At 37.0% G+C, this 23,738-nt stretch overlaps 1 non-coding gene across 1 annotated transcript; it reads right to left on the bottom strand.

Annotated features, from left to right (window-relative positions):
- Positions 1 to 16,090: 16,090 nt before the first annotated feature.
- Positions 16,091 to 16,195, bottom strand: LOC129483626 (U6 spliceosomal RNA). Its single transcript, XR_008658141.1, has one exon. It is a non-coding gene; the product is annotated as a U6 spliceosomal RNA (small nuclear RNA).
- Positions 16,196 to 23,738: the final 7,543 nt, after the last annotated feature.

The following is a 23,738-nucleotide window of genomic DNA, read 5'->3' as shown; positions in this document are numbered from 1 at the left end:
ACTATTCTGCTTAAAATATCAATAATTTCATTAATAATTTACAAATCTTTCTAAAATATCTTTAATACTAAGTACTCAATTCTTTGCATAGTATACAATTTATATCTATATAGGTGCATATATGTATATGTATGTATATGCACCTATATATACTCAGAAGAACACTTAAGTATAGCAAAATTATCTTTAATACTAAGCACTAGCACACTAAATATCTTTAATACTAAGCACTCAATTCTTTACATAGTATACAATGTATATCTATATAGGTGCATATATGTACATACATATATGTATATATGTATGTATATATGTATATGTATATATACATGTGCACCTATATATATTCGGAAGAACACTTAAGTATAGCAAAAAATTAATATATGTTGACTAAAAAATAAACTTTGAGATTTATAAATATTTATAATTAATAATTTTATGGTGATAAAATTCTGCTTCTCTGCTCAAATTTTGAGGCATTTGTTGGGGGACTATTAAAAAACAAGACTATCAACTGATAAAATAAGCTCTGATAATATAAATGATAATTATAATAAAGACAATAATTACTAAAATAGCTAACCATATGCCTCTCATTTATATTAAATATTTTCATTTTTATAAAATATATAGAGAAGTAGGAACTAAAGTTTCCACTTATTCAGGTGGAAACTAAGAAACAAACAAATAAGCAAAAAATAATATTAATAATAATAACCTTACACTAAAATAAGTGCTTTTATTTCATGTTTAGAAAATTATTTTTCCTCTTCTATAACTCTTTAATCTTTCTGATCCTCAATTTATCAACTGTAAAGTAGAAATAAAAAATCAGTCTACCACATGGGCTTACCGTGAAGATTAAATAAAATATAAAATAATAAGCACAGTATTTTAGCAGTCAATAAAATAGATTTTCTCATTAACATTATCAGTACTATTTGTATCATTTTTCATAGTATGCTTTTTTAACAACAAAAATTTTTAAATTAAATAATACAATCTTTTATGATTCCTTAATTTTTACAAATCTCAAAAGCAAAATACGTTTCAATTTTGATTGCCTTTTTAAAAAACATCCATGGTATCTTGTATAAATATCTGTGACCATCACTATGATTTCATTTTTATTATTTATTACTTATTCTTATTTTTATGATTTAATGGTTTATTTTGTGTCTCGTAGGACAATCTCATGTTATCCATGGAAATAAGCCAATATATCAGTAAGAATCTTCTTTTGGCTAGGTTAAAAAAAAAACAAAAAACACAAAAACAAAAGAGTTTGTTCTCTCTCACTTCAATGAAGCATAAAAGTAGATTTCCAGGTTAGCATAGTCACTCTATCGTGTCATGGGCTCCTGGTTGTTATCTGTTTAATCTGCGCCTTCAATCCAGAAGGTTAAACAGAGGATAATGGAGCTGCTGACTTCTATCCTGAAGGTCAAGTGGTTGTGAATGAAACAGGGAGAAACGTGGATGAAGGGGCAAGGGGAATTTCCTAGGAGCTGAATTAGAAGGTAACAATTTTCAGGGATTTCCTGGAAATCACCTCAAGGTCTTTTTTTTTTTTTTTTTTTTTCCTATTTTTTTTTCAATAGTCACCTGTAGTGCAAAAGAAGTTTGAAAAAAAAAAAAAAAAAACCTTGGAAAGATACATTGAATATCACGTATAAATTCAGGAGTTTGTTACTAAATACAAAACAAATAGTGATTAAGCCGCTAGATGTTCTGTCAAAGTAGAAAATAAATGAGAGAGAAAGTGTCTTTACATAGAAGCCAAACCTGTGCAATACAGACCGCTTTTCTATAAAAAGATTCGTGAAACTGTTCTCCTCAGGAGAATTCCATAAAAATTGCAAGAGATGCTTCTCACCGTATGCCTTCTTTAATTTATTTCTCTGGTGAGCTTAGCAACTTGTGGGTGGCATGCAGGAAGCGAAGATGTAACACCGTGTGCTATGAATCTGTGAGTAAAGGTGGGCAAGCAAGTAGTGATGTTATTTTGAGATTAAGTAATCAGCTGAAAATTTCTTTTCTGCACTCTGGAGGTGTGTCTGTGAGTTTTTGATTTGCTCAGTGATATAGGACTTCAACATTTTAAATACAGTCATATTATAGAACCCATGCAGACAGCTCAGATGCCCTGTCCATACATTCTGATTAACTGCTGCTCATACTGGTATCTTATATCAGGTTGTGCTGGAAAAATGTTCTAGCACTGTTTGAGTTCATTTCACTGTATTTTAAGTTATTTTGTCAACTAGTGACTTGCTATTCTTAACAGATTTGGAATCTGAAAAACTCTTAGCAGCCTCTTCAAGGGCATTTTTTTGTTCACATGTTTTCATCAGTTTCAGTTAAACTACTGGGTCTTGGGATATTCTCATTTAACTTTCTGAATAAGCATTTTTGCATAGTCCTTAAACCTCTTGCCAATATCTCGATTCCACTTGTCAGTCAGCAATGTTTACCTGGCTGTTATAGTAAATGTGACACTTACTGCTGTTATTTAAAACTATTATAGTTGTTACTGGAATAATGAAATTATTCTTTACTCCCTGTCTTCCAAGAAAAGAGTGAGAATCGCTGTAGGTGGAACATTTTCTCTATTGCTCACTTTTTCTCTCACTCATTTAGAGACTCTAACATGCTTGAGGAAATAATACCCCACTGTAGAGATATAATATTGTACAAGAAACAAGCTCCCTACTCTTTGGGTCTGATAGTCTAGCTATGGGGAGAATACAAGATAAGTAGGCAAATATTTACACAAAATCATTTGGATTAGTGACAAAGGCTATGAGAAAATAATACAGAATTAGTATGGCATTCTTCAGGTTAGAGAGTCAGAAAAGACCTTAAAAAAGGTTAACATTGAGATGCTATCTGATTTACCTTTCACACGTAAAGGTCAGAAGAAGGATTGTTCCAGGCGGAGAAAATAGGCAATGCAAAGGCCTTATGGCCTGGAAGGAATTCCACAGTTTTACTGGGCATAAAGTTGGCCAATCTAAGACCAGAATCATGAGTGAGCAGGAGAGAAATACAGGATGAGGACAGAATGGTGACTTGTTAAGATGTGTGATTACTTATCTAAGTGATTAAAGAGTATTAGCAAGGGCTGATAGGAACTGACATCTATTTTGGGCATTTACGACTAGTAAATTTGAAACTTTTGACCAATCTTTAATTAGTGAAGAGTCCATGTCCCTGGGTCGGTTAATGGCTGGGTTGAGGGTGGAAAGTCTGGATGAATTGCTAGAGAGAGGAGTTTGTAGTCTGGGCTGAGATTATTCTTTGTGGATGGGAATTGGATTTTCCAAAGTTGAATACACACCCACTTGATTTTAAATTAAGAAACGCTGTTTAGAAACGCATGAATCTAAAAAGGGGAGTGAGGATAGGAACTAGAAATGGCCTTGAGAAAAACCCACACCTCATGAAGGTTTGACTTTTTTTAGTATTTTCTTTTGTACTATATGAAAATAAATCTTATTTCACATTATTTAACAATTTTTCCTCCTTCAGAATAATTAATTTTAATGTAATCAGAAAGGTGATAAAGCTTGATATATCTTCTTAATAATAGCTAGAAATAAGGGAAACGCTGTAAGAAAATGTGACCTACCTTATGTTTTTTAATCACCCGTGGGGAAAGAATAGCAGTCTATCCTGTGAAGCTGAACTGAATGACAATGATGGCAGTGAGAGGTGGTGCATGAGAGGTTAGACAGGAACAAGAGGATCAGTTGAAAGTGAGGTAACTACTGTAAGAATAACTAAAGAAGGACACTAGATAAAATCTCCCCTTTCCCTACACTAGTTTGTAAAGAATGGAGCCAGTAAGCTTACCTGGAATCATCTTTCAGTTGTATAATATACACTTAGAGCACATAATTGCATTCAGCAATCATTTATAAAATAGAAATCGAAAGTTTATTTTATTTCAGGCAGTGGAATAGATACTGGTGTGAAGAATATACACGATCAAGATCCTGATCTGACTGAGCTCACATGCTACTAAGGAAACTAAACTAATGGGTAACTTTTATAGCCTCATGTGATACGTATACTAATAGATGATTAGATGGAATTCTTCAATGAGATCCCAGGGAAAGATCAAGTTAAAACAACAACAAAAAACTTTATGAGATGTGATTTGACAAATGAATAGAAAGATGGAGGGAAGAGCATTACAATCTTACAGAACAGAATGTATAAAGAACTGACCACAGTGGCACACATTATCTATTAAATAGTTAAAGGTGGCCGGGCGTGGTGGCTCACTCCTGTAATCCCAGCACTTTGGGAGGCTGAGGAGGGCGGATTGCCTGAGGTCAGGAGTTCGAGACCAGTCTGGCCAACATGGTGAAACCCCGTCTCTACTAAAAATACAAAAAAATTAGCCAGACCTGGTGGCATATGCCTATAATCCTAGCTACTCGGGAGGCTAAGGCAGGGAGGTGGAGGTTGCAGTGAGTCGAGATTGCACCACTGCACTCCAGCACGGGAGACAGAGTGAGACTCCATCTTAAAAATTAATAATAAAATAAATAAAAAATAAAGGAAATCAGGATGCCTGAGATATATGGTGAAAAGCAGGGAGTGTCAACATATAATGGTGTAAAGTTTAGTGAGTAATACTTGAAAATCATCTGAAACTCCAAAGAGTTCAGACTTTAGTCCAAATATCATGGGCAAAGTTAAAAGATTTTAGCAGAAAGTCAATATTCATTTTTAGAAAGAAGTACTACCTAACCTATTGTTTCTTCTTGTAATTCTGGTGTACTCTCTAGCCCATTGTAAAGGAAAAATAAAATGATGCTAGTGCCTAGCATATAATAAATGAAAAATAAAGGATTTGTAAAGTGATCTACTCTAAATTTCTTTATCTTTTTTAAAAGTTTTGTTTTATTTTATGTTCCAGGATACGTGTGCAGGACATGCAGGTTTGTTACATAGGTAAATGTGGTGTTTTACTGCACCTATCTACCCATCACCTAGGTAGTAAGCCCCACGTACATTAACTATTTATCTGGATGCTCTGCATCCCTCCAACCCTGAAACAGCAATGTGTGTTGTTCCCCTCCCTGTGTCCATGTTGTCTCATTGTTCAGTTCCCTCTTATAAAGTGAGAACATGTAGTGTTTGGTTTTCTGTTCTTGTGTTAGTTTGCTGAGGATAATGGTTTCCAGCTCCATCCACGTCCCTGCAAAGGACATGATCTTGTTCTTATTTTATAGTCACATAGTATTCCATGGTATATATGTACCACATTTTCTTTATCCAGTCTATGATTGATGGGCATTTGGGTTGACTCCATGTCTTTGCTATTGTGAATAGTGCTGCAATGAATATACAAGTGCATGTATTTTTATAATAGAATGATTTATATTCCTTTGGGTATATACCCAGTAATGGGATTGCTGGGTCAAATGGTATTTCTGGTTCTAGATCTTTGAGGAATCATCACACTGTCTTCCACAATGGTTGAACTAATTTGCATTCCCACCAACAATGTAAAAGTGTTCATATTTCTCCACAGCCTCACGAGCATCTGTTATTTCTTGATCTGTTGTTTCATTTTAATAATCACTATTGTGACTGGTGTGAGATGGTATCTCATTACCTGACTTCAAACTATACTACAAGGCTACGATAACCAAAACAACATGGTACTGGCACAAAAACAGACACATAGAACAAAGGAACAGAATAGAGATCTCAGAAATAAGACTGCACCTCTACAAACATCTGGTATTTGGCAAAACTGACAAAAAGAAGTAATGGGAAAGGATTCCCTATTTACTAAGTGGTGCTGAGAAAACTCACTAGTCATATGCAGAAAATTGTAACTGGACCCCTTTCCAACACCTTATACAAAAGCTAAAACAAGATGAATTAAAGACTTAAATGTAAAATCCTAAACTATAAAAACCCTAGAAGAAAATCTAGGCAACACCCATAAGCATGGGCAAACATTTCATGACAAAAACGTCAAAAGCAATTGCAACCAAAGCCAAAATTGACAAATGGAATCTAATTAAATTAAAAAGCTTCTGAACAGAAACACACACACACACACACACACACACACACCTACCACCAAAGTGAACAGACAACCTACAGAATGGGAGAATATTTTTGCAATCTATCCATATGACAAAGGTCTAATATCCATAATCTACAAGGAACTTAAACAAATTTACAAGAATTAAACAAATAACCCCATTGAAAAGTGGGCAAAGGACAGACATTTCTCAAAAGAAGACATTTATATGGCAAACAAACATATGAAAAAAAGCTGAACATTACTAATCATTAGAGCAATGCAAATTTCCTTGTTTTTAAAGAAATTTCTGTTGGGCTGTCATCCATTGCTGCAAAAGAAACATATATTTAGGAATCACTGCTTGATTTTCAGCTCCCTCAATTTATTGTTAGAGTTAATTAGGTTTTCCCAGTCTTTTTGCTTATTTCACAAACAAAATAAACTCTATAATTTTTTAAAGGCATATGTCTTACTCTTCACTGCCCCTTGAATTTCTCTGTACTATAAGACTTAAAAAAAGCAAACTTGTTTCTTAAACCTCTTTAAAATTACTTTTTGGGAACATAGATTTTTGTTGTCTAACATCCATCCACATTCTGCTTTTTATTTTCTTAGCTCTATTAGTTCCTGGTAAATTTTGTGCAGATCACATCAGGCAGTTCTCTTGGGTGCACAAGAATCAAATAAAGAGGCTTAGCCACCCATGTCTATTCCTCTGCCTTTTGCGAAAGACAATCTTTCCTAATTAGCAGGTGTCTGGTTGGTTTAATTCCCCTGTCACTGCCAAGTTCTGTACCTTGGCTACCAAGAAACTGTTTCTTGAAGAGATTACTTTCTTTGACTATTACTGTAAAATACATAATTACTAGCTTTCTTTAATCTGATTAATTTTCTCCATTGATGTCTAATTGTTTATGTTTCTCTACTTTTTGGCCTGAGAACACATATATAGTAAATTTGTTTTAAATCGATGTGTTCCTGAATATATACTTTGTAAGAGTAACTGGGTAATACATATATTTTTAAATATGTGTTTTCCCCGCCTCCACCTACCCTTATTTAATCATATATTTATTGTCTCTCTGGTTAGCCTAAGATAGCCATTGCATTATAATTACATTATACACAAGAAAGGCTCTGTTGAGAAAAAAAGAAGTTGTTCACTACTCTAAAACTCAGAATTTACCCATAGCAACAATGTCATCATTCATGGTGATCTAGCACCAATATATTTATTCCTGAAGAATTAGGAGAGTAAATAAGCATGGTCAGGTAGCCAGCTTTCCTGGTTTGAACTCTTCATTTCTTTCATGGTGTGTATGCAAAGTTGAGAATTGTCAGACTTGACTTGTAATTCCCTGTGGCTGAGGCACTGTTGCTAGGGACACGACAACCTGGACCAAGAGCCAAATTGAGTGTATGGTATAAACTCACAAGGGTCTTTATCATGAACAGGAGGTGACAGGAACCTGACCCACCTAAAGTCAGTGTCTTTGCTCTGACTGAGCTGAGAAAGTGGAGATGGCAGGCTGACCAAACACAGGCATTTGAAGGGCTTGCCAGCAGAGTGTCAATGGTTTCTGACAACGTTAAGCACGGCCTGAGCCTTGTGCTCCCAAAACACAGGAACAGTCAAGAATCTCCCAAATATTTGGGGTTCTCTGACATGGCTGACTGCAAAGAACCAGTGTTTGCCACATGACTTTGATAAGACTCATGAACGGCCCCTGTTTCACCTAAGACAAGTCCAGACAGGACTCTCCAACTCCCATTCTTTGTGTTATAAATGATTACTTGAACAGTTTTTCACCACTAACCAATCTAGACAAAATGCCTGCTAACGACCAAACAATAGTCAGGTTTCTCTCCTACCCTAGTCTCCTGAAACTTTATTCCATTTTAACCATTGTAATGCTAAACAACCGTTCCTTAATGGTCAACCCCCACCCTTGCCCCAGAATTGGCTGACCTACCTCAGGAAAAAATATTTCCTAATCAGCTGCCCTTTCATACTACCATATATGCAACTCTTTGACACCAGGTTATTTCTAGCCTTATTTACCACTCCCTGAAAAAGGAAGCCCCTTTTCAAGGTCATGTGATACAGTTGTAGCTCATCTCCTATTGAAGGGTCTTCATATGGCAATAGTCCCCAGTTCCTACTGCAGAAATCCTTCTGCTCTATTACCATAGTCTCCATCCTTTATTGAAACAATCATTTTGAATAAGGTTTCTTTTTACTGACATCCAAAATGGTTTGCATTTAACAGTACGTACTCAAGGACTAAACCTGGAGATTAGGCAAGAGACGTGCCTTTCCTCCAATGACTCAAAGTCATGAAAGTTCATTTCTCATATCTCTAATGACAACCGTGAGAGGAGCAAGGGAAGATGGAGACACCTTAAGCATGATTTATGATCCCAAAGACATTAACTTTAACTTCCAGATTCTATATAAATTATTGGATCAAACTAAGTTTTAAATTAATCTTTGCTAAAATTATTTTTATTCTATACCCAGGTTTATCGTGAGGAGAAAGCTCGTCAAAAAGAAAGTTTAGACAATTAAATAAAATATTTACTCTGTAAATCTGAGTGCCATATGAGTAAATTTGTGAGCTGACTAGTCACATAAATTTTGGAACTTGAAAGTTAGTCCTTTTGTACTTAGCTTCTGTTGCTTATTTTATGAATCTTTTCCTGAGTCCTTCAACCTAGCCTTTTATATATTTCACTTATTATCTTGCTTTGTTTTCAATTTTAGTTTTTTGATGGTTTAAATACCTTGTTTTTCTGAGGCAATTTCTCGTTAACAGCAAAATAGGAAACAAAAATGGCTCCCTGTGAAAATTATTTTATTCGTTGAAGAAAGATGAGATAAAGGAATCTATCACCTTTTGCCTCATTCCTGGTCCCTTTCTCTAACACTCCTGTGCCTTGCTCTTACTATATTCTAGCCACGTTATTTTTTTTTTATTTGATTTTGTTTTGTTTTATTTTTAGTTAGGGTTTTTTGTTTTTTTTTTGTCTATTTTCATGTAGCAAGTGAGGGTACTGTCTACTTCGTAATAAAAACTTGTATGTCATTTTAAATATTTTTACATAAACAAGAATTAGAATTTTGTTTAGCTCTACGATCAGAAAGTTTTTAGGACCACATATGACATTTAACCAATTTCCTGGAATTTCGTTTTCAAAAAAATGGAGTATAAGCTAATTTTATAATATATTCACAACATTATTTGCTCAGCTAAGTTCCTTCCAAGCCCTGTAAATTGTCCTTGATCTACAAAAGCACTCTTCTTGATTATTTATGAATGTTATTTATACAGTAAAATGCAATGGCAATGCCAAGCAACCTACTTTACAGTAGGTTAAACTCTACAGAGAAAATATATTTTTAAACATTCAATCTTGACAGGCATACATTACACAGGGGCAAATGTCAGGCATGAGATAATTCATGCTGGTAATTATTTTAAAACAGCAGGAAATAGAACATTATTGTTACAGAAATTTGCCAGGAGAAGCTTGATTTTTAATAGACGATGTGGAAATACATAACGATTTAGGATAGAACATTGAAAATTTTCGAAGGCAAAAGAAACAAAGTGGGTGGTCAAAAGGAAGGTTGGGTTGGATTGTAGAGGCTGGAGAAGGCATGCTGAGACAAGGGCGTAACGGCAGCAAAGTCCTTCAGAAGCGTGAGAACAGGTGTATAAGGGGCTATACAAAATGACTTAATGAAGAGTAGAAGAGAAAGTAGAAGGGGAAATTGTGTTCTTAATAGCAAATGAAAGCTGTTAAGGAAATTTGCACACAGTACAATTCATACAATGTCTATGCCCACTAAATTGTAGACTTTACTCTGTCAGACATGGCTGTATTTGTTACTTAATTTGAGGCAATTGAAAGTTTGCAAAAACAAAAACATTTTCCTTGCATGTCCCATGCTCACTGAGGGGATATAGAAAACCAGAAAGCTCAAATGGCACAGCTCAAGCTCTGATCTTTTCTGAAGATGATCTTTTCTCTACCTATTAATCTTTCTTAGAAATATTCACCTAGAGAGGAAAAATGCTTTTTCTTCCATCACAAAAGAGGCAAGCCTTTGAACACCAGTCTTTGTTCTTCACAATGTGAACTTGTATAATGTACAAAGAAGTCTCTCTGAAGCCCATAAACAAAAGAACACCTTGCTGTACACAAGTTATCTGTTTAACTAAGAGCCCTTTCTTCTCCTCCTCTGTCCTGATTTAAAGTATTTCAATGTGCCACAAATCTAAGATCTAAACATCGCAACACTTGGCAAAGGATTCCCACTGAGATTTTAGAAAAAAAGCATCATACAATTTTATGTTAAGATGGGCTCCAAAAGCACACTGGAAATTGGTTAGAGATTATTTGTTTACTTTTATCATTAAAAATATTTAAGATAATTAGATTTTCAGTGAATGATATGCACTGCTTTTAGAAATAGTGTTTATAAGTTATCTGCCAACATAAATATTTTTAAATGAAGTTGTAGAATGTACATGTTAATCCATATAGTTGACTTGTGCTATTATACCTGAACCAGAAGCACTGATCAAAAGCAATTGTTTATATCAAAAGTATACTTTTTTTGTTTTCTTTAACTGTGGGAAGAAATTTTGACTTGTGGAACAGATAGACTTTTGCTATCATCCTAAGTTGAAAGTTCTAGCCTGCCAAAAATTTAAAGCATTTTGCCCTATGTGAACTTTACCCATCCTTGTTTTTGTGTATCTGTAATATTCATATAATATATAAAATATATGTAATTTTAGAATTAAAAGGAATGAATTACTGATACGTGCTATAAGATGGATAAAACTTGAAAATATTATAAGAGAAAGATAAGTCGATCACAAAAAGACCGCATATTATATAATTTCCTTTGTACATAATGTCCAGAATAGCCAAATCAATAAAGACGGAAACTGATTTGCTGTTGCCTAGGGATAGAGGGGAGGGGAGGAAGTGATTACTAATGGGGATGTGGTTTATTTGCTGGTTGATGAAAATTTTCTAAATTTAAAATGTGACAATCGTTATACAACTCAGTGAACATACTACAAATCACTGAGCTGTACACTACACATGGGTGAATTTTATGATATGTGAAGTATCTCTCAGTAAGAATGTTTAAAAATTATGAGTACGGAAAGTCATTTTGGCCAGATGCAGTGGCTCATGCCTGTAATCTTAACATTCTGGGAAGCTGACACGGGAGGGTTGCTTGAGGCCAGGAGTTTGAGATCAGCCTGGGCAACATAATGAGATCCCATCTTCATAAATACATAAAAGATAAAATAAATTAGCTGGGCGTGTTGGTATGTGCCTGCAGACCTAGCTACTAGGGAGGCTGAGATGGAAGGATCTCTTGAGCCCAGGAGGTTGAGGCTGTGGAAAGCTGTGATCAGGCCAGTGCACTCCAACCTAGGTTATCGAGCAAGACCTTGTCTAAAATAAATATAAATAATATAAAGAAGATAAAAGTAATTTAAGGTGAATAACCCAAGAAAAAATTATGCAACATTTATCAAAATGAGATATCTCATTAAACTCTCATCTAAGAAACTGAAATAATTAAAATTGCTTCTGATATTCATATAAAAATGAACGTGTACTCATACATAAGGAAAATAATACTAAAAATAAATGTGTCACAAAGGAGAAATCCTTTTACATGATGACCTAGATGATAGAAGCAGAATGAAAAATAGTAACGACAGAGTAGATAAGAAATAAACAAAATCTCTCCTTTCCTCTGCCCTGCTGTATGTGTGGAACCACCAAATACAGCTGTGGATTCTTCTCCCACACATGAAAAGAGAATGAAGCTGCTCATGAGTGACGTTTAGAATCAAAGCACTCTGAGTATGAGAGACGTCATTTAATGATGTGACCCTTCCCTTAAATACCTGTAAAGAAGGTAACTGGTCAGTCAAATCAGTATACTGCACTAAGAAAAAGCATGTATTTACAAACACACACTCAAATACATACACAGACAGACACACACAGATGGACACACATTTTTTTTTGTTTGTTTGTTTGTTTGTTTGAGACTGAGTTTTGCTCTTTGCCCAGGCTGGAGTGCAGTGGCGCGATCTCGGCTCACCACAACCTCCGCCTCCCGGGTTCAAGCAATTTTCCTGCCTCAGCCTCCCGAGTAGCTGGGATTACAGGCAGGTGCCACCATGCCCAGCTAATTTTGTATTTTTAGTAGAGACGGGGTTTCACCATGTTGGTCAGGCTGGTCTCAAACTCATGACCTCAGGTGATCCACCCACCTTGGCCTCCCAGAGTGCTGGGATTACAGGCGTGAGCCACTGCGCCGGGCTCATTGCTTGGTTTTTGTTTTTGTTTTATATAGTGTTATGGGCATAATAGAATTCCCTAAAACCAACTATTGGACCCAGAGGGATGCATGGAACCCACCTTTACAACCCCTGCTCTGCACACTGGAAAAGTAGGAATACCTAGTAATCCAGAGACATGGAAGAATTATACTTACAAGGTTTCAGTTTGGCCAAAAACAAGGCTTTTGGGGGTGTTATTGGCTACAAGTAACTGACCACATGAAGTAAATGGAGTTAGGAAGTAGGTGTGCAATGTAGACCAACACACTGGAACATGGGGCATAGACTGGGAGCAACAGAGGACTACAGTAGGAAGAACAGAGTCAATGTAGCCTGAGTTCCTATTGAATGTTTGCTATTTAAGACTTGTTAATCACAGTTTTTAATTGATTTACTTCTCCAGAAAAAGCAGAAAAATATCTATACCATATTTTTGCTATGAGTACTAAATAAAATTATGTATGTATAGCAGGTACTACAGTACCTAGTGCTAAGTGGGTACACAGAATATGATTATCTGTTTTGTGAAAAAGCCTTGATATTTCAGAATAGAAGCATAAATACTAGGACTTGAGCTCCACCTATAAAATTACAGGGAGTGTTAAAGCCTAAATCCTGAGATTAAAGAGAGCCATTCATCACCCAAAGAGAGTAGGAAGTGGAATTTAGTTGCAGAAGCACAGAAAGTTAGAGTAATAGGTTGTGTGGTACTGACAACAAGGCTATCTTCATTCAGGGTTATCTTCTGAGACAGTGGTTCCTTTCATATGCCATAGAGGGTGAGGACTTGGATATTCCTGAAGATAGAGCTGAGCTTACATTAGAGGGCACTTTACACACCCAAACCCACCAACAGCTGAGCTGTGCAGAGTCGAAAACCTAGTAGCTTGTGGCTGGACGTGGTGGCTCATGCCTGTAATCCCAGCACTTTGGGAGGCTCAGGCAGGCTGATCACGAGGTCAGGAGTTCGAGACCAGCCTGACCAACATGGTGAAACCCTGTCTCTACTAAAAATACAAAAATTAGCCAGGCATGGCGGCACACACCTGTATCCCAGCTACTTGGGACGCTGAGGCAGGATAATTTCTTGAACCCAGGAGACAGAGGTTGCAGCAAGATGAGATCACGCCATTGCACTCCAGCCCGGGGCAACAGAGTAAGACTATGTCTCAAAAAAAAAAAAAAAAAAAGAAAAAAAGAAAAAGAAAAAGAAAACCTATTAACTTGTGATCATCACTGGTGGGCTGGTGATGGCTTCTTGAGTCAAGAATAAGAATTAATCCATTACCTGTAGCTTGTGACACTGGAAACACTATATTCGTTTCACTCTCATTTATTTACCTTAAAACTGGATATACACAGGGATTTGGAAGGCATTCTGAGAAGATCAGAATGATTAATGGAAGCAACTCACTGAGTTATGAAGAAAGATTGTAGGAAGTAAAAATGTATTGTTCACTTAAGGATTAGTTGTCTAAAGATATGTTAATAGTCTCCCAGTTCTTGAAAGGTAAAAATAACATGCTGTCCTTCATAAGCAAATTTAAAATTACTAGCCCATCAACAGTAAAACACGTACTTAAAGTTATTTTTCTCAGGGATGAGAATAGCTTCTAGCAAATTTAAAAAAAGAAACCCTTCCTTCAATTCCTCTTATAAGCAATAGAATTCATGTAATGAGGCAGCATGGATGATGCTGCTTGTAAAAGAAAAAAAGATAAACACTCTAACTTTAATAGAGACTGTCTTTGATCTTTTACTGTTGAAAGTTTTTTGTCCCCCTCACACCAACTAATTCACCAATTCTCTGATTCTCCAACACCAACTAGGTTTCAACAATTCAATTCAATTTCATTCTGACACTGTCTGACACTAGAGTGTCAGATCATACATGTTAAAGGGTCAAGACTGCCTCCACTTCGGACACTAGTTACAGTTACACCTGTGCTTCTGACTAAATGACTGTAAATTGAGAGTTCCCATGACCCCATCCCCACATTTGATTATTTGCTAAATGGCAACACAGAATTAAAAAAAATTTACTTACATTGACCAATTTATTATAAATACTACAACTCAGAACAGCCAAAAGAAAGAGACACACATGGCAAGATGAGGGAGGAAGGAAACGTGGAGCTTCCATGCTCTTTCCGGGTGCACACTTCCATTACTTCGATATATTCACCAACCCAGAAACTCTAAACCCTGTCATTTAGGTTTTCTTCAGCCATTGATGAATAGCTCAGTCTACAGATCCTTTCCCGTTCCTGGAGGCTGGGGAAAGTAGGGCTTATTGTTAACCAATTCTTGGTCTTTTTGGTGATCAGCTTCTGCCCTGAAGGTATGTGCCCACCCAGAGTTTCCTCATCAGGGCATAAAAGACTCCATCACCCTTTTCACTCAGAAAATTCCAAGGGTTTTCGAAATTCTGTGCCAGGTAGCAGGGACAAAGATTACGTGTTTTTTTTCTTTTTTCCTTTTTTTTTTTTTTTTTGAGATGGAGTTTTGCCCTGTCACCCAGGCTGGAGTGCAGTGGCATGATATTGGCTCACCGCAACCTCTGCCTCCCAGGTTCAAGAGATTCTCCTGCCCTAGGCCCCTGAGTAGCTGAGATTACAGGCACGTGCCACCACGCCCAGCTAATTTTTTGTGTCTTTAGTAGAGATGGGGTTTCTCCATGTTGGCCAGGCTAGTCTCAAACTCCTGACCTTGTGATCTGCCCACTTCAGCATCCTAAAGTGCTGGTATTACAGAGGGGTCAAGTGTTTTCCTACGATACCACAACCGTCTACCAACCCACGGAATTAGATTATCACAAACAAGGTGAAATACTAGGCCACCAATTAATATACTTCACACACACACACACACACACACACAAACACACACACGTATCTTGTTGTAGCTCTCCATCAAACATTCACGTTTGCCCATTTCTTACAGTTTGTTTTGACCATATAGCCAGATTTCTCTATTCCCCACAGGCACTTGAACTTTGGCTTATTCCCATACCTGAGGAAGCGCTAAGATGCAGAATATACCCTGTTCATTAGGTCATCCCAAGAATCAGCAGACTACCCCAGGTACATTTCCTGTCGTGGTGCCTGTCATGCTATGTACTCACTCCTCATTGCTTGCCTAATTTCCCCTTAGACATTTCTGCAAAGTTCTGCCTACTTCTATAAAAGAAAGACTTTTTTTCTGTTTGATTTTGCATTTCTTTTCATTTGACACTTCTTAAAACAAGTGTTAATAATGCTAAAATCACTTCAAATGTCAACATCAGCATCAAGTCTATCCAGACAAAATGAAACTAATAATTAAACAATTATATCATAGACTTAGGCAATGCAAAATTGGCAATCTGAAGTCTTTTGAATTTATAAAGGTGCTTTTTGTAAGGTGCTTTTTACAAACTGGGTTCTACAGTGAAGGAAAGGTAAAAATACATCATTTTAAAAATAACATTTGACTACATACCAGGGAAAATTTTCTTAAAATTTCATTACTTCGTTTTTATGAGTTCTCATTTACACAGAATTACATTATTTTTATCTCATCTATAGCTCACTTATATAAGCCAAATCAGACATCATCCCACCCAATCTTTTCTAAAAAATATACAAATACATAATTTTTATTAGAAAATAAAAATATGGAATGCTTCACAAATTTGCATGCCATTTTTTGCAGGTATATGCTAGCCTTCTCTGTATTATTCCAATTTTAGTAGATATGCTGTCTAATTGAACACAGAATTTCTTTTTATGATTATTACAAGGATAGTTGAGATTCAGGGGCTACATTGAGAGGACGGCCAGTTAATCACCTCTTTAAAACAAAAATAAATCTTTGCATTACCGCCCAAAAGCCATCTGGATGGGGAAAAAAATGAATTATGTCATGAAAGTGACATTTTTTACCATTGGAGCTTTGCATGATAAAACAATATGGTGAAAGAGAATGTTAACTTTTATATGGATTTTATTTATGTAAATGGATTTAGCAACTTTATTTGAGGAAAGTGTTCCATTTACTAAACTAATATCGATAAGTTGATTACTTGAAAATTAAATATATTAATGAAACAAATATATTTTCTGATAATGTTTATTTAATGACAACAGACAATTTTACATATCTTACAAATGCAAAAACAATGAACAAATACCTCCATTTCTTCTTGTGCTATCTTGTTCTTATTACAGTCTTTTCTTTAAAACAACTTTGTCCAGGCAAAAAAGTTAAACTAGATGAAAAATCCACAGTGTTACTTTTGGACTTAGTAAAGACACTGTGCATTGTTTGCACCAAAACAGCAATTGTATATTGATAGCAGAAAACCTAGACTCTGCATTGTAAATGGAAACATAAGTAGAAAAACAATATCATACTAATGCATGTGCTTTGATTCTATTGCAGAATTAAATAGAAAGCATGAACAAGATTCCATTGCATAACTAAATAGTACACATGAACAAGATTCCACTGTATAACTACATAAGATGCATGAACAATGAACAGCAAAAAATGTTTGTAAACTTTATAAATAATTGATCAGATGTGAGGTGGATCTGGCTGCCACATGGGTCACCCCATTGATTGCCAGGTTGGCCTGGTTGATCCAGCTGGCTAGGCCAGTGTCCCCTGCCTCCTTCATGGCTCCACGTTGCATGCTCATGGAGGATGAGGATGATATGCTCATTAAAAGACTGTTCTTCTGTTAAGGGTATAAATGATTAGTTACTAAAATGTATGAATAAAACAAATACACAAAAAGTCAATTGAATTGCATAAACATTTCTCATATAACATGGCTAAAAATGTCCTCTCTTCCTAAATGGACTTTATGTCCTGTGAAATTCTTCTAGCTCATTTGCATTCATAACTTCACCACTGGTTGTAATTCACATATTATTGCTAAATCAAACAGTCATTAAAAAAATATGGCCAGAAACTAATTTAAGAAAGAATACTTGTCTTTTTTATATTTTTCAAAAGAATATTAAGTATAAAGAAAAACTCACTGAAGCTTCTTAAATGAGTGTTATTTTCAAAGTTAAACTATTCAGATTTATTAGTGATTCTGTCAGTTGTTTATAAAATCACACATTCTGGTTTCACCTTCATTCTAAATTTTTAACTTAAATAAAAGGAGCAGCTCTTCTGAATGCAAAAAATATGCTATTATAAACCATCTGTATTTCTGTTAATGGTGAAAAATATGAGGTAGAATAAAAGAATTTGCATATAGATACAAACACATTTCATTCTCACTTTTAACTAAATGAGCTTATTTTGGTCAGTTAATTCACTGGGAGATATTCTGAGTTGTGTATATCAATCAACTTTAACGCAAGGAGTCTTGCAGAAAAAAAAATGGCCCCATCTACCTTTCACTTTGCAGGAGGAACTTGAGCTTAGATGGACTCTTTGATTAGAAGATCAAAATGTTTTTTTTTTTTTTTTTTTTTTTTCTTTTTTTTTTTTTTTTTTATTATACTTTAGGGTTTTAGGGTACATGTGCACAATGTGCAGGTTTGTTACATATGTATCCATGTGCCATGTTGATTTCCTGCACCCATTAATTCGTCATTTAGCCTTAGGTGTATCTCCTAATGCTGTCCCTCCCCCCTCCCCCCACCCCACAACAGTCCCCGGAGCATGAAGTTCCCCTTCCTGTGTCCATGAGTTCTCATTGTTCAATTCCCACCTATGAGTGAGAACATGCGGTGTTTGGTTTTTTGTCCTTGCAATAGTTTACTGAGAATGATGTTTTCCAGTTTCATCCATGTCCCTACAAAGGACACGAACTCATCATTTTTTATGGCTGCATAGTATTCCATGGTGTATATGTGCCACATTTTCTTAATCCAGTCTATCGTTGTTGGACATTTGGGTTGGTTCCAACTCTTTGCTATTGTGAATAGTGCCGCAATAAACATACGTGTGCATGTGTCTTTATAGCAGCATGATTTATAGTCCTTTGGGTATATACCCAGTAATGGGATGGCTGGGTCAAATGGTATTTCTAGTTCGAGATCCCTGAGGAATCGCCACACTGACTTCCACAATGGTTGAACTAGTTTACAGTCCCACCAACAGTGTAAAAGTGTTCCTATTTCTCCACATCCTCTCCAGCACCTGTTGTTTCCTGATTTTTTAATGATGGCCATTCTAACTGGTGTGAGATGGTATCTCACTGTGGTTTTGATTTGCATTTCTCTGATGGCCAGTGATGAGGAGCATTTCTTCATGTGTTTTTTGGCTGCATAAATGTCTTCTTTTGAGAAGTGTCTGTTCATGTCCTCTGCCCACTTTTTGATGGGGTTGTTTGTTTTTTTCTTGTAAATTTGTTTGAGTTCATTGTAGATTCTGGATATTAGCCCTTTGTCAGATGAGTAGGTTGCAAAAATTTTCTCCCATTGTGTAGGTTGCCTGTTCACTCTGATGATAGTTTCTTTTGCTGTGCAGAAGCTCTTTAGTTTAATGAGATCCCATTTGTCGATTTTGGCTTTTGTTGCCATTGCTTTTGGTGTTTTAGACATGAAGTCCTTGTCCACGCCTATGTCCTGAATGGTATTGCCTAGGTTTTCTTGTAGGATTTTAATGGTTTTAGGTCTAACATATAAGTCTTTAATCCATCTTGAATTAATTTTTGTATAAGGTGTAAGGAAGGGATCCAGTTGCAGCTTTCTACATATGGCTAGCCAGTTTTCCCAGCACCATTTATTAAATAGGGAATCCTTTCCCCATTTCTTGTTTTTGTCAGGTTTGTCAAAGATCAGATAGTTGTAGCTATGCGGCATCATTTCTGAGGGCTCTGTTCTGTTCCATTGATCTATGTCTCTGTTGTGGTACCAGTACCATGCTGTTTTGGTTACTGTAGCCTTGTAGTATAGTTTAAAGTCAGGTAGCGTGATGCCTCCAGCTTTGTTCTTTTGGCTTAGGATTGACTTGGCAAAGCGGGCTCTTTTTTGGTTCCATATGAACTTTAAAGTAGTTTTTTCCAATTCTGTGAAGAAAGTCATTGGTAGCTTGATGGGGATGGCATTGAATCTATAAATTACCTTGGGCAGTATGGCCATTTTCACGATATTGATTCTTCCAACCCATGAGCATGGAATGTTCTTCCATTTGTTTGTATCCTCTTTTATTTCATTGAGCAGTGGTTTGTAGTTCTCCTTGAAGAGGTCCTTCACATCCCTGGTAAGTTGGATTCCTAGGTATTTTATTCTCTTTGAAGCAATTGTGAATGGGAGTTCACTCATGATTTGGCTCTCTGTTTGTCTGTTATTGGTGTACAAGAATGCTTGTGATTTTTGTACATTAATTTTGTATCCTGAGACATTGCTGAAGTTGCTAATCAGCTTAAGGAGATTTTGGGCTGAGACAATGGGGTTTTCTAGATATACAATCATGTCATCTGCAAACAGGGACAATTTGACTTCCTCTTTTCCTAATTGAATACCCTTTATTTCCTTCTCCTGCCTGATTGCTCTGGCCAGAACTTCCAGCACTATGTTGAATAGTAGCGGTGAGAGAGGGCATCCCTGTCTTGTGCCAGTTTTCAGAGGGAATGCTTCCAGTTTTTGCCCATTCAGTATGATATTGGCTGTGGGTTTGTTGTAGATAGCTCTTATTATTTTGAGATACGTCCCATCAATACCTAATTTATTGAGAGTTTTTAGCATGAAGGGTTGTTGAATTTTGTCAAAGGCCTTTTCTGCATCTATTGAGATAATCATGTGGTTTTTGTCTTTGGTTCTGTTTATATGCTGGATTACATTTATTGATTTGCGTATGTTGAACCAGCCTTGCATCCCAGGGATGAAGCCCACTTGATCATGGTGGATAAGCTTTTTGATGTGCTGCTGGATTCGGTTTGCCAGTATTTTATTGAGGATTTTTGCATCAATGTTCATCAAGGATATTGGTCTGAAATTCTCTTTTTTGGTTATGTCCCTGCCAGGTTTTGGTATCAGGACAATGCTGGCTTCGTAAAATGTGTTAGGGAGGATTCCCTCTTTTTCTATCGATTGGAATAGTTTCAGAAGGAATGGTACCAGTTCCTCCTTGTACCTCTGGTAGAATTCAGCTGTGAATCCATCAGGTCCTGGACTCTTTTTGGTTGGTAAGCTATTGATTATTGCCACAATTTCAGAACCTGTTATTGGTCTATTCAGAGATTCAACTTCTTCCTGGTTTAGTCTTGGGAGGGTGTATTTGTTGAGGAATTTATCCATTTCTTCCAGATTTTCTAGTTTATTTGCATAGAGGTGTTTGTAGTATTCTCTGATGGTAGATTGTATTTCTGTGGGATCGGTGGTGATATCCCCTTTTTCGTTTTTTATTGCATCTATTTGATTCTTCTCTCTTTTCTTCTTTATTAGTCTTGCTAGCGGTCCATCAATTTTGTTGATCTTTTCAAAAAACCAGCTCCTAGATTCATTAATTTTTTGAAGGGTTTTTTGTGTCTCTATTTCCTTCAGTTCTGCTCTGATTTTAGTTATTTCTAGCCTTCTGCTAGCTTTTGAATGTGTTTGCTCTTGCTTTTCTAGTTCTTTTAATTGTGATGTTAGGGTGTCAATTTTGGATCTTTCCTGCTTTCTCTTGTGGGCATTTAGTGCTATAAATTTTCCTCTACACACTGCTTTGAACGTGTCCCAGAGATTCTGGTATGTTGTGTCTTTGTTCTCGTTGGTTTCAAAGAACATCTTTATTTCTGCCTTCATTTCATTATGTACCCAATAGTCATTCAGGAGCAGGTTGTTCAGTTTCCATGTAGTTGAGTGGTTTTGACTGAGTTTCTTAATCCTGAGTTCTAGTTTGATTGCACTGTGGTCTGAGAGACAGTTTGTTATAATCTCTGTTCTTTTACATTTGCTGAGAAGAGCTTTACTTCCAACTATGTGGTCAATTTTGGAATAGGTGTGGTGTGGTGCTGAAAAAAATGTATATTCTGTTGATTTGGGGTGGAGAGTTCTGTAGATGTCTATTAGGTCCACTTTATGTAGAGCTGAGTTCAATTCCTGGATATCCTTGTTAACTTTCTGTCTCGTTGATCTGTCTAATGCTGACAGTTGGGTGTTAAAATCTCCCATTATTATTGTGTGGGAGTTTAAGTCCCTTTGTAGGTCACTGAGGACTTGCTTTATGAATCTGGGTGCTCCTGTGTTGGGTGCATATATATTTAGGATAGTTAGCTCTTCTTGTTGAATTGATCCCTTTACCATTATGTAATGGTCTTCTTTGTCTCTTTTGATCTTTGTTGGTTTAAAGTCTATTTTATCAGAGACTAGGATTGCAACCCCTGCCTTTTTTTGTTTTCCAGTTGCTTGATAGATCTTCCTCCATCCCTTTATTTTGAGTCTATGTGTGTCTCTGCACATGAGATGGGTTTCCTGAATACAGCACACTGATGGGTCCTGACTCCTTATCCAGTTTGCCAGTCTGTGTCTTTTGATTGGAGCATTTAGCCCATTTACATTTAACGTGAATATTGTTATGTGTGAATCTCATCCTGTCATTATGATGTTAGTTGGTTATTTTGCTCGTTAGTTGCTATAGTTTCTTCCTAGCCTCGATGGTCTTTACAATTTGGCATGTTTTTGCAGGGGCTGGTACCGGTTGTTCCTTTCCATGTTTAGTGCTTCCCTCAGGAGCTCTTTTAGGGCAGGCCTGGTGGTGACAAAATCACTCAGCGTTTGCTTGTCTGTAAAGTATTTTATTTCTCCTTCACTTATGAAGCTTAGTTTGGCGGGATAGGAAATTCTGGGTTGAAAATTCTTTTCTTTAAGAATGTTGAATATCGGCCCCCACTCTCTTCTGGCTTGTAGAGTTTCTGCCGAGAGATCAGCTGTTAGTCTGATGGGCTTCCCTTTGTGGGTAACCCGACCTTTCTCTCTGGCTGCCCTTAACATTTTTTCCTTCATTTCCACTTTGGTGAATCTGACAATTATGTGTCTTGGAGTTGCCCTTCTCGAGGAGTATCTTTGTGGCATTCTCTGTATTTCCTGAATCTGAATGCTGGCCTGCCTTGCTAGATTGGGGAAGTTCTCCTGGATAATATCTTGCAGAGTGTTTTCCAACTTGGTTCCATTCTCCCCATCATTTTCAGGTACACCAATCAGACGTAGGTTTGGTCTTTTCACATAGTCCCAAATTTCTTGGAGGCTTTGTTCATTTCTTTTTATTCTTTTTTCTCTAAACTTCCCTTCTCTCTTCATTTCATTCATTTCATCTTCTATCAGCGATACCCTTTCTTCCAGTTGATCGCATCTGCTACTGAGTCTTCTGCATTCTTCGCGTAGTTCTCGAAACTTGGCTTTCAGCTCCATCATCTCCTTTAAGCCCTTCTCTCCATTGGTTATTCTAGTTATCCATTCTTCTAATTTTTTTTCAAAGTTTTTAACTTCTTTGCTATTGTTTTGAATTTCCTCTCGTAGCTCAGAGTAGTTTGATCGTCTGAAGCCTTCTTCTCTCAACTCATCAAAGTCATCCTCCATCCAGCTTTGTTCCATTGCTGGTGAGGAACTGCGTTCCTTTGGAGGAGGAGAGGTGCTCTGTTTTTTAGAGTTTCCAGTTTTTTTGGTCTGTTTTTTCCCCATCTTTGTGGTTTTGTCTACTTTTTGTCTTCGATGATGGTGATGTACAGATGGGTTTTTGGTGTGGATGTCCTTTCTGTTTGTTAATTTTCCTTCTACCAGACAAGACCCTCAGCTGCAGGTCTGTTGGAGTTTACTAGAGGTCCACTCCAGACCCTGTTTGGCTGGGTGTCAGCACCGGTGGCTGCAGAACAGCAGATTTTCGTGAGACCACAAATTCAGCTGTCTGATAGTTCCTCTGAAAGTTTTGTCTCAGAGGAGTACCCGGTTGAATGAGGTGTCAGTCTGTCCCACTGGGGGGGTGCCTCCCAGTTAGGCTGCTCAGGGGTGAGGGGCCCACTTTAGGAGGCAGTCTGTCCGTTCTCAGATCTCCAGCTGCGTGCTGGGAGAACCACTACTCTCTTCAAAGCTGTCAGTCAGACAGGGACATTTAAGGCTGTGGAGGTTCTTGCTGAGTTTTTGGTTGTCTGTGCCCTGCCCCCAGAGGTGGAGCCTACAGAGGCAGGCGGGCCTCCTTGAGCTGTGGTGGGCTCCACCCAGTTCGAGCTTCCTGGCTGCTTTGTATACCTAAGCAAGCCTGGGCAATGGCGGGCGCCCCTCCCCCAGCCTCGTTGCCGCCTTGCAGCGTGATCTCAGACTGCTGTGCTAGCAATCAGCAAGACTCTGTGGGCATAGGACCCTCCGAGCCAG

This window comes from Symphalangus syndactylus, chromosome 5, assembly GCF_028878055.3.
Source record: "Symphalangus syndactylus isolate Jambi chromosome 5, NHGRI_mSymSyn1-v2.1_pri, whole genome shotgun sequence".
Classification (NCBI taxonomy): Eukaryota; Metazoa; Chordata; class Mammalia; order Primates; family Hylobatidae; genus Symphalangus; species Symphalangus syndactylus.
The sequence above is the reverse complement of the archived record's forward strand: the minus strand, read 5'-3'. Positions and strand labels throughout refer to the sequence as shown.